A 13,057-nucleotide genomic window follows, 5' to 3' on the forward strand; every position below is an offset into this window, starting at 1 on the left:
CATGATCATCATTTCTGAGAGAAATTGTGATGGTGAATGCATATACAAACAAGCTCTCTGTTTAGGATTTGAACATATTCAATCCAAGCCCCTTTGATGACGTGGATGATTACGTTACTGTTGATCATCTGTCCATCATCGTCTAAAGCCCGCCCTGATGATTTCATTGGTCCGAACAGTTTCTGTTCAGAGATAATCACTCCTCTATGGAGCGAGGCCAGACCGAACTGCCCGAGCTCAAATGTTGTGGACGGGGCTGAGTTCGGCTGGCATCCAGGCTAACTTTTTGGGTGATTGAGGCAAAACATCAAATCAAGACTCACAAGTGATATTTTTTGTCATATATTTGCAAATATGCAAATACTTTTCACACACAGAAAGTCATTTTGAGTCAAATTTAAGTATGCGTTCATTCAAAGAACTTCAATGCGGCATTGGTTTTTTGCATGTCTTCTAAATGATTTCTAAGTGCAGAGTCTGAATATGAAGAATGAGATGTGAAAATGTTTTCACAATTGAAAAACTTCAACAGAAAGCAACTTAATTTGGGCATCGTGTGACTTGGAATATTGCACACATCATATGAGCTACTTATAATAATTTGAAGTGCCTTTTGGAGCCCAGCAGCCCCCACATTGGACACCATTTATTTTGATTTGAAAATAAGCAGCATGAACATTCTCATGAAGAAGCTGAGATCATGTTTAAACTGCGAAACAGGGGAAAACAGTAGTGTCACTAGTTTCTGTATTGCACCTCAGACACATTAAAGAATTAACCTTCCAAATATGCCGCTCTGTCCCCAGAGAGCAAGTTCACATCAAGTCAGGTGTTTTTCTGCGGCAGGTACCAGGGCAGTTTAATCATTGACTTACAGTTCATTCAATGGCCATCAGGGTCCTATTGAACACCCGTCTTTCTTTCGTGCCCTTTATATTTCCCTCTTGGTCTCGCGGCAGTCTTTCTCCCCCTTTCAGCCTGACTGCTCTTGTCCTCTTGTCTGTCTCTCTCTCGCTTTCAAGTCACAGCTGCAGCAACAACAATTAGGTCAAGCTCTACACTTGGGCCTATTTTAAGCTTCCTTGCTCGGAAAAGACTACAAATGGTCCAATATCAGCGTCTGCACTCAAATCAAAGTGCAAGTCTGAACATGTCTTTAATACATGTTCCTGGTCTTATAGTGAAAAATTCATCATTGTCTCAAAAATACGATAAAAGAGTAATTTTGTGAAATATTATTACAATGTAAAATAACTGTTTTTTATGTGAATATATGTTAAAATGTAATTTATTCCTGTGATCAAAGCTGTATTTTCAGCATCATTAGAAATCATTCAGAAATCATTCTTCTAAAATGAGGATTTAGTGCTCAAGATCAATGTAAATAACAATAAAAGCATTTATTTTAAAATTAATATATATTTTATAACAAGTCTTTTCTGTCACGTTGGATCATTTTAATGTGTTTTTGCTGAGCAAAAGTATTTCTTTAAAAAATCAGATTCAGTTTGATTAATAACTCATTGATTCTGATGTGATTCTTAAATGTTCAACCAAGATCTTCTTCCATCATATAACTGCTCCTCATGGCTCCGGGGGGTTAATAAAGACCTTTTGAAGCGAATTGATGGGTTTGTGTAAGAAAAATATCCATATTTAAAATTTTATAGACTAAAATTACGGCAGTCAAGAGTACACAAATCGACTAAAAGAGTAACCCCAGACGTGATGTATAGGAGCATCGCAAGCTTTGAAGCCTCTTACGGATTGGGCTAGGCAACAAACTCAAGCCCCTCTTCTCTTATATAGGAATCCTCTGCCATTTCTCTTTAAAAATTCTCGTTTTAGACTTCTAATTCATGACCGGTGAATGATCCTCTAGTGCTTCTGCGTTCATCAATATGCATGCGTCAACGGTCAGAAGGCCTTTTTTTTAAACTTCCTGGATCCGTGTGTAGCAGTTATTTGATGGATAGATGCACATTTTTATTGACTTCGAAAAACGAACCAACAAGTCACTGCCATTATAATGCTTGGAAGAGTCAGGACATTTTTAATATAACTCCAGATTTATTTTTCTGAAAGATGAATGTCATGCACACCTATCATGTGTGGGGGGGAATCATGGGCTAATTTTTATTTTTGGGTGAACTAACCCTCTAAGGGTATTTTCACACTTGAACTCTTCAGGGTGTTTTCACACTTGAGTTATATTTAAAAGAATTCAGACTCCTTTAGGGTGGACCAAGAGGTGAACCGTGTGAAAAAGAACCCAGTTCTCTTTACATTAAACATTTCCCCGTCCCTAAAAGAGGTCTCAGATTCTTTTTGGTCCACTTAAGTAGAAATGTGGTCTCAGACTTCTTTGTGTTCATACTGTTGATTTTTGGATCTAGTACAGTTCAGTGTTTGATGGTTGATCTCATTCATGTACATTGTATGTGTAAATAAAACAGAATATTCTTCACTGTATGAATAAAAACATTCAGTATACTGATTCTTATATTAGGCTGCTGTCACTTTAAGAACTACAGTAATGCACAGCCACGGATCCAATATAATTATACACAAACACGATTTCTTCCAGATATTTATATTCACTTAAGACAAAAGCAACTGTTTATTAAAACCTTCTATGTTTTGACACATTAAACGCTATACGATGCGTTTTAAAGGGATTGTTTGGAGTGTTCACATATGGGCCAAAAATCACGCAAACCGCGCTCAGACCCCTAAAGAGGACAGCAAATAGTCAATTTGGTTTTCATGAAATCTCTCAACTGCACAAATCAACTCACCTCCTCCTCATCACGGCTCTCTTTTGCCCTCTCTCACACACACATACAGAGTGATTCAGAAATATCCCACACCAGATGCTCTTCGACAGTCATTAAGGGTTTTACACACGAGCGTGTCCCCCTGCAGGCAAACAAGATCAAACTGGAGTTTGGTGTGCTGGCCCTGTTCCTCTGTGAAACACAGTTCACTCTGATTCACTCCACATGAATGAATCGATGCTTCACCCACTCACTCATTTACACTCTAGGGATTTACTCGTCTGTGTGTTTGTGCTATTGGTGTCATTATCTGTCTGAGAAGACATCAATGTCTCAGTCTCCATTAAAAAGCAATATAATAAATATATTGAGTTACTGTGTTTTCCAAGTCGCACATAACAATAATTCTGTCTAGATCACTATAGTCGAAGTGGCAAATCCTGACTGACGAGTAGAGGAGCTGGGGATGACGGAGAGTAATTAGCTCTGGAGAAACGCGATAGCAGCTGATGCTGAAAGAGCTTATATATGCATAATGTGATAGGTAGACGTGATCAGCTGACAGTCAGCTGATGCGAACTTGACTAATGTGACCTGCCAGAATAAAGACAATACACTTGATGTCACGCTAGGTCAAAAAGCAACATTAAAAAATGTTTATATATATATATATATATATATATATATATATTGTTCAGTTGAGTTCTTACAATATCCCAAATATTTCCAACTATTTGTAAATTGTGAGAAAATTGCTATTTTAACTAAGGACCGGGACGTGTGAGCATAGCGTTTGAGGGAGTCGCCTGTCAATTGTGTCATATCTGCGTTACCCTCGGTTTTATTCTGCAGAAGCGCTTTTCTCTTAGCAGCGCCGAGCGAACACACAGAGTAACGTCATAACATAATTTTAAACACACTTAAATGTATCTAATATGATAAACAGAGCTAGCCTAGAAATCTAGACGCACCCTAGCGGCAGCAAATCTAATCTGCCCGCGAGTGTCGTCTAGCAACTCTCAATACACTTCTGAGCTGTAAACGGCAAACTCTTGCCGGGCCAATCACATCGTGTATAGAGTCGGTGGGCGGGGCCATAATGACGACGGCCGAGTTGCGTTTGCGTGCTTCTAGTAAACACAGAATATGGCGAACGGCGGCGTCTATTCTTCCTATTCTTAAGAAGGGAAGATGTGTTCTGAATTTTGCTGACCGGATAAGGCGAATGTTTAATCTATCAATAAGCTCTGCTTCACCTTCGTTGCTCTGGTTGGTTGTAGCGCTATCCTATCGCGTGCAGAGGGAGTTTTGAAAGACAACCATTTATCCGCCCCTCGGATTGAGCTGTCAATGGTGAGTTTCCAGACCAAACATCTTGATGTGGGTCAGGCTTGTCAGGCTAAAACAGAGCTGCTTTACCTTATAATCATGACTGGAAAAAGCGGAAGTGCGCGCCCCCCGGCGACTGTGTCCCGTCCTGTCATAATAAAAGTCCCGGTACTCGCGAGCCGTGTGTTTGTATAACAATCGCTCCAGCGGCCGTGCTCAGCTCCACAACACTCGGTCCTGCTCTGCTTTACACTACAGTAACATTAATAACCGCATCCATGAACATGATTTCTGCCCGAGTCCTATTTTCCACCGGCTGTGAGGTGAAGACCACATGTCCCAAGATCCTGCGCTCACACTTGGCGTCATCAAACTACGCCTTTGTTCAGAATAGGCGCCCTCCAGTGGACGGAAAGTTGCATAGTGCACCTTAAACAAATGTATTTAAAGTGAAACTGAAATTACCGGCGTATGCGAAATCCACAATAATAAACTTGTGCGTGTTTTGCATGTTAAATGCTAAGTACGTTATATACGTTTCTTTGGAATTTTGGAAAATATGGTACTTATAGACAAAATAAAATGTTGACAACGTTTGTCAACCAATCCGTATACACATTTAAATTACACAAGCAATTTAACACCAGATTTAAAATACATTTGAAAAGTTTTGTTTGCTCATTAACTATTTCCTAATGAATGCCTTAAGATTCACTCAACGCAACCCTTCTCCAGCTCAGCATGCATTATTTTCTGTTCGTAGAGTGGCGTGAGCATTGAAAGCACTCGGCAGGTCTGACAGCTCTCATAATTTGTGTGCTGGAAACTGCATGTGTCACATTATGATGTTGTAACCCATTTGCATTTATTAATTTAACAGACGCTTTAATCCAAAGTGACTTACGAATAAGGAAACCACAAGCAATTTATCATGAGAGAGCATGAATTAGCATAACCATTTCAACAAAAGTACACCTTTTTCACGAAGCATATAAACGCAAGTCAACGTTTTATGCTTACAATGGAGCTAAAATCTTTGTTTGCTGATGTCTTTAGTGTTTAACTGCGCTGAACTGTCCTTGCAGTTATAATAATAGAAATAATACAAGAAAGTCATTGGTGACGATTACTGGTTATGGTGCCAAATGTAGTACCATTAAATGTTTATTAGGACTTTTACTCATCCAACTGTGGACAAACTCCAAGCAAATGAGCATATCTGGTACTCTAAATATCAAGAGTTCAACACAAAGTAGCAGCTCTTGAACCGTTCAGACACATGCGTGACCGTTTAGCTGATTCCTCTCCATAAATACTCAACAAGAGTCAGATAATCATTACAGCAGCACACACAGACATGAATACATTGACCCATGAGATTCCAGACACATGAATATGGAATAATGTGCCTGATGGTTTCACAGACGGATCATCTGAGCTGGACAGCAGGAGAGTCGTGTTATTCCTGTCCGTCTCAACATGAACTTGCAATGCATTAAACAACAAATCTTAATAATAAGTTGCTAATAAAAATTCTGGAAAATATGGTACTAGAAATAAAAAATAAAATAATTAAATGAAATAAAATTCAAATAATAAAAGCAAATAATATCAAATATAAAAGAAAATACAGTTAAATGAAATAATAAAAGAAAATACTACATAAAATACTTGAAGATAATAAATAATGAATGCAAAAATGTTCGAATTGCTCGTACCTCAAACCACTAACATATTTCTTTGTCCGCTGCTGGAAAGAAAACCAGAAAAAGAAAGCCATGGTCTGAGAGCTCACGCACGTTTGGCCACGAACACCAGCGCTTGCATCTGCTCGCCGCTGACGTTAAAGTCGATTCATGATGGCACCTGAACTTCTGAACTGCTCGTTTCTCCCATGGGCTTTTCTTAACATTCAGAGATTGACAGAGACGCAGAACTTCTTTAATAAGTCTGCAAAATTAGGACACAAACACACTGACTGAAATAATGAATACACACACACAAACAGGAACAGACACTGAAAAAGAAAGCACAACAAACTAAAAATAAAACAAATGGATAATTCACCATCATGGGGAAATTCAGAACAAAGTTTAGTAAGGGTTTGTAATAAAATTCATACTTTTATTCATTTAGGATGCATCAACAGACCAAATGTGTTACAACAGATTCTATTTCAAATAAATGCTGTTCTTTTGAACTTTCTATTCATCAAAGAATCAGGAAAAATGTATGATTTCCACAAAAATATGAAGCAGCGCAACTGTTTTTAACATTGATAATCAGACGTGTTTCTTGAGCAAATCATCATATTAGAATGATTTCTGAAGTATCACATGACACTGTAATGATGATGGAAATTCAGCTTTGATCACAGGAATAAGGTACATTTTATACTACACTGAAAAAAAAAGTGTGTTGGATTTACATGATTTAATCAAGTGCATTGGTCCCACGTGAATCAATTAAGCTAAACAAACATGATTTGTTCACATAACTTTAACATCATGAAATTAAGTAATGTTAAGTAAATTAATTGCATAATCTCAAAATGATTTTAAAATGGCTTCCTAACAACAGTGGTGTGCACAGGGGGGCTTAAGACCCTGCCTCTTTATTCAAACCACAAGCTCATTCTGTTTTTGTATATTTTTGTGGTCAGGTGACTGATTATTAAGACTGTAACTAGCTTTCACTAGTTTATTAGTTAGTCAGCAATAGCACATATGTCAAGTGTTATGAAATGCTCTTTAATGACATGAGCTGTCTCAGCCTAAGCAATCGCTCCGCTCTTCTCCACTATGGTAACCCAGTATTATTTAAATGGTTATAATTATTCCAACATAATTAAACATGAAACACTATTAAACAATATAAAGTATCCCCCTGATCTAATTTTGCCCAAAAAAAACATAAAATAACACTTACACTCTAAAAAATGCTGGGTTAAAAACAACCCAAGCTGGGTTGAAAATGGACAAACCCAGAAATTGGGTTGTTTGAATGGATCCATTCACTGGGTTCAAACAACCCAATTTCTGGGTTTGTCCATTTTCAACCCAACTTGGGTTGTTTTTAACCCAACATTTTTAGAGTGCATTAATCGAAAGGAAAGAAATCACGTTAAGAAGAGAAACACAATTTTGTTGCGTAGATCGCAAATAATAAGATTACGTAAATTGGACAATGTCTGTTTTCCTTTTTGTTTCAGTGTATATTAACATCTAAAACAGCTATTTTAAATCGTAAAATATATATATCTCAGTTTACCGTATTTCTGATCAAATAAATGCAGCCTTGGTGAGCAGAAGAGACTTCTCTCAAAAACATTTCAAAAACCCTTCCGACCCCAAACTTTTATGATAGTGTTACACAGCACAAAAATGCAAATCACCTGCGTCCCTTTGATCAGACTGAACAGAACAGATTTTGTACTCAGGTCTTTAAAGTGAGACACCAGCTGTTCTGCACAGCTTGATAAGAAACCTTGAACAGTGTTTCATCTTCATCTCTTATCAAGGTCAGAGTCACAGAGAACGGCATCACAGTATAGGATGCAGGAATCTTTGACTTATAGCAAACCTCACTAATTAAATGAATTAGCAAGGCAAAGAGGTTATTTTAGCAGATGCTTTTTCACCCAAAGTGACATAAATGACAGCACAGAAGGAAAATGTAGACTTTGACTCATGAATAACTCGGGTAAGAGAAGCCAAAACCCTTTAAACCGATTCTACTGCAGATTTTTGCATGGACTTGTAGATCTATTTAAGGCAAGACACCACAAAATATCACCATTCTTCCCCAGTTGAATGATTAAATTAATGATTACGATTTTTGCACTAATTTGCATACATTTCCCGGGGGTTTTCATGGAGGGGATTTTTGATATCTATTTTTGTCACTCCATAAATCAGAAGATACCCTCAGCATTCATATAAAATTATATATATCAGCAAATGATATCTGAACAAATCTCTCTATTAAACCACTAGAATATGCAGTAGATATAGCAATAAAACAAATGATAAGGATATGTATTGTAATTTAAATGAAGCTCATGCGCAAGTTCTGCCAGGAAGATTCAATGTTACGTCACTTATCACATTCAGACCAATCCAATCAAGCCTAATTCTCAGAGTTAAAGATCAGGAATTACACACATCTGAGTTCGCAGACACTGACGCCAGCATTACCTCCATCCTCCATGTCTATACGTGACGTAACATTGAATCTTCCTAATTACAATACTTGCTGGTCTGCTAATAATAAACTTGCTAAGTTATCATACTTCATCTGGAGTCTTTCTGGTAGAAATACAGATGCAATTAAATAAACAGTGTGTATTTTGGATGTATTCTTTCCACTAATCTGAAACAACATGTTATGAAAAGGTTTTTGCCTGTAGAGTCTTGCCTTAAAATACTGCCACAGTTTTAATTGACGGTACACAGATTTAATTTGTGCTTGAGAATCAGGAATAGCCTTGATGTTGCAGCACATGAAAAAAAAGCCAAAGCCACCCAGTTGAAGCTGTCCCCAATCTCAGCGTAATTGGCCTGATTTGTCGAGTTGCACGGCCAGAGAAGTGAATGGAAGTCATCAAACTTTAATGTACTGCTTTTAATATGCTCCCAAAGGAGCGATGAGTCTCTCTGGAATTAGACACCGTGTCCTAGACTCGCCAGTGCACAGACCGGCTGAAACGAGATGATTTTAAAGCACAGCATGCGGTTAGTCAATTACAAGTGAAACGTCCTGTGCGACTCTCAATACGGAGACACACACCGACCTGAAGTAAACAAAAACCCAGCAGACGCAAATCAATGGACCCTGGCAGTTCATGCACATTTTAAAAGGCTCATTTCATGAGCTATCAAATCTTCCATGATCCCAAAAAGAATTCATTGTACTTTGAATGTACTAAACTAGACAAGAACTAAAAATAACTAACAACCAGTAGCTTAATTACATGCAGCACACATATATTAGTTAAGTTCATAAACAAGTTCACAATCCCAGCCTGAATGACTCATTTAAATCAGACTGACTTGGTCCATACAGTTTTCTAGTCAATAAATCTTTCAGTAATATTTGACTCAATTGTCTGATTCTTAAAGGGTTGCTTCAGCGATTAGCATTAAGTTTTGTATAAGCAACATGTAATATATTCAAATGATTTTATATGCGTTTGTGCTGTGACTCTCGTTAAGCTCACACTGTATTGAGCAGACGTGTTCAGTTAATTGTAGTGTCTGTTCTCTAACTGAACAAAATGATTTTATTTCTATACAACTCAAAACAATGGTAAGGTTTTGTCACAGAGGACAGCAAAGCAAGTGCATTCTGGGAGTTGATGTATTTCATCCACATGAACTAAAAATAAATGTTCTGGCATTTCTCAGTCTAGAAGTCACCACCTAAAAAAAAAAAAAATCACATTTCTACTACATAAATGACCCAATTTATGTACACATTCATCATTTCAGCGGTGAAGTACCCCTTTAATGAGCAGCACAGCTATATTCATGAACAACTCATTCTTTTGAATCAGATCATCTCAAAGAATCAATTGAACTGATTCTCAAAACCAACCTGAATGATTTGCTCTCAAATCAGACTGAATTAGTCCAAACTCTTCTTAACATCTCAATGTCTTTCAGAAATGACTGTCCAATTCGTAATGAGCAGCATGGCTACATTAGTACTATTCAGATCGTGAAGACTCATTCTTTTGAGTCTGATATTTTCAAAGGATTAATTGAACTGGTTCACAAAACCAGCCTTAATGATTTGTTCACAAATCAGACTGAATAAGTCCTAGCATTACTCAAGTCAACACCTCACTGTCTATCAGACATGACTCACGGTGAGTCAGAATCAATTGTCTGATTCATAATGAGCAGCACAGCTATATTAGTGATTTTCAGTTTGTCAACATCTCATTCATCTGAGTCTGATATTTTCAATTAATCAATTAGTCTCGTTCACAAAACCAGCCTAAATGATTTGTTCACAAATCAGACTGAATCATTCCAAGCGGTACTCTAGTCAACAACTTTTGTTGTTCACAGTGAGTCAGGATTTATTGTTTGATTCATAATCAGAACAGCTACATTAGCGATTTTTATTTTGTGAACAACTCATTCTTTTGTGTCAGATCATTTTAATAAATCAGTTGAACTGGCTCACAAAACCAGCCAAAATGATTTGTTCACAAATCGGACTGAATCGATACAGTGATACTCAACAAATCAAGCCGCTGAATCCAAAATCGCCCCCAAACCCTCATTAAATATTACCTATGTTAGTCCACTAATACAGTTCACTTGAAGGAGAGAGTGAAAACGAGTGAGTGAATTCGGACAGCCGTTGTGTGTACATCAGTTGCGCATTGTCGCAGTGCAATGAGGGATTGAATGAGTGCACTCGATTACGTCCACCACTACAAATGGCTGTCCCCTCAAGTATAGGGGGCGACTTCGGATTCAACCCCAGTCTCTTTCAGTCATATTTGATTCACAGTGATTCAGGATCGATTCACAATGAGACGTTTTGAAACGACTAGCTCAGGTATATATTAACGATATTCAGTTTGTAAACGACTATTTTTTTTGAGCTGATTAATTATTCAAATCTTTTCACAGTCCAAATATAAAAACACTTAAGCAGACATGTATATATATCCTCTTTTCGACTCACTTTTCATCTGTTCATCTATCTGATACTCTTGTATAACCAAAGCCTGGCTGTTCTGACCTCTCTAACTCTGCCTTCTGTTGTCTGTTTCTTTCATTCTGTTCATTTCTCCCTCTATCCATCCATGCATGACGACGAAGAGTGAGCAACTATACAGGAATGCAAAACGGACTATTTATATTGACAGCAATATCCTGGTAGAGGGCAGAAAGTGGTAAATTTATTAGATCTATATGAACGCTGTGAAGAAGGACGTCACCAATGTGAAGGACTATCAATAAATCAGTTCACATACACTCTATAGAGCACATAGAGAAACAAACACACCAAAAACCTCGCCTTGAGATTAAAGGCTCATTAAAATGGCACAAGGTCTCACACAAAAACTAATTAAATTTGAATATGAAAAGAAAGCTGCTCATGGTGATATGTGCACGGAAAAGAAAAACCTCTTTGGGAAGAAATTGCTCATTTCGAATCCCGTTTCAAACACTGTAGCATGTCTTTGATTTGATTTAAATCCGTTGATTTGCATTATAATTGACAAATGCCATGCATTGCTCTTGATTAAGCATTGTACATCTGGCCAAAAGTGGAGCTGCCGCATAATTAAAAGAGAAGAATAAACAAAGCAAATGTGCCAATCAGCCGATCGTGACGGTTCACAGGTGACGAACGGTTAAGTGTAAAGTTAAAAGACAAGCACAGAATGAAATGAAAAGGATTAGGAAGACAGACAATTAAGACATGAAAATGAAAAAAGATGTTTCAAAATGTCTGGGAATATCTCTGAACAAAGTGATTCAATCACTTTCTTTTGGACCGCGGATTAAAAGTAATTTAATAAAAGGACAATTTGTGTAATTAAAGTTGAAATAAAAGCGACCATTTTTGCTTTCTTAAAGGTGCTCTAGAATAAGTTGAAACAATATGTTAAATATTGTGGCTTTTTAAGGGCAAAGATTATCCAGATCAATTTAATTTACAACCCTAGAAATTGTCTCTAGGATGTAATGCTTTGTTTTTGCCTTATTTGGAAGGGTCATGAATATTAATGCTGAGCTCTGCTCTGATTGGCTTATTTTAACAGCTCACACAAATTCAGTTGTTCAGCGAAGCGGCTCGTGAGTCCTGACCGTCCTGACAGAACACAGACCGACTGAATGACACTTTAAGCAGAGCATCTCGAATGAAGATTGATCAAAAGCAGCTTACTTGTTTATTGGTGTTTTCAGATCATCCGCGCGTGAGGGAGAGCTCGCGTGCATGTGGCCAGATTGCACGTTTAAGGTCAAACACCGGATAGTATACGTGTTCTTTTCACAGAAAAGTTCTGATTGGGGGATTTAAATGACTGAAATCTGGCAACCGCAAACACAAACACTCTTCTTTCCCTCCTACAAAACCAAAACCAGTGCTTTTTGTTCCAAGTTTTATATTTTATACTTGTCTGTTTTTGTCAACGAAATTGCATGTTTATATAACGTTAGACCCAATGTAGGCTAACATTACGCAGTGACTGTGATGAACTCTAAAATATAAGCATGCAAAAACATCATACTTCCGTTCTCAAAAATATAAATGTATTTTTCTTTTTACAAAATGAACAGAAGTCTTGCCAAATTAATATAATTTTAACTTATATGGTGGAGAAGGTGACGTTAACTAGAAGGATCGAGTGAGCGATCTGTAAGCAACTAAACTAACATGACAAACGTATCTACGGTTGTATTTTGTAATACAAAATAATATTACCCTTTGTCATTAGACACATTATTTAGCTTTGTTTGGTTCTTGGAGTTTCCTATTGTTACTATAGCATCTTGCGTTATCTAGACAATGCTGTCTCTCTAAGAAATGTTCAATTTAATCAGAAATTGTTTAAACAGTCAAAAAGTGGACAAAACCGCTACTTACTGCTTGCAGGAATGTAGTTGGAATTGCCTCTTTCTTCAATTTAAGACGCTGAGCGAAGCTTACTTAAAATGGGCAGAGCAAACGAACGATCTTGAATTAATTTGTTGCGGTATAAAACACGTTTTCGCTATCCTCGCGTGACGCTTGTTTACCTGCAGAACTCCCGATGATTCGGTTGCAGTTCCGCCTGACAATGAACATATGCAAATGTTGGGGACGTACATATTAATGATCCCAGGGATTGCGTCACAGTTGGTGTCATGTTGAGAATCGTCAGTTTTTCCGCGGTGTTTTACACAAACAAGATTTACATGAAGGAAGAAAAAATGGTCTTT

General features: G+C 37.4%; 1 protein-coding gene across 5 annotated transcripts in view; it reads right to left on the minus strand.

Moving 5' to 3' along the window:
- Positions 1–13,057, minus strand: part of dlgap4b (discs, large (Drosophila) homolog-associated protein 4b) — a 143,688-nt gene that overhangs the window by 117,912 nt on the left and 12,719 nt on the right. The gene's annotated exons all lie outside the window — the stretch shown is intronic.

The sequence above is a fragment of the Pseudorasbora parva genome, chromosome 12 (genome assembly GCF_024679245.1).
Source record: "Pseudorasbora parva isolate DD20220531a chromosome 12, ASM2467924v1, whole genome shotgun sequence".
NCBI lineage: Eukaryota > Metazoa > Chordata > Actinopteri > Cypriniformes > Gobionidae > Pseudorasbora > Pseudorasbora parva.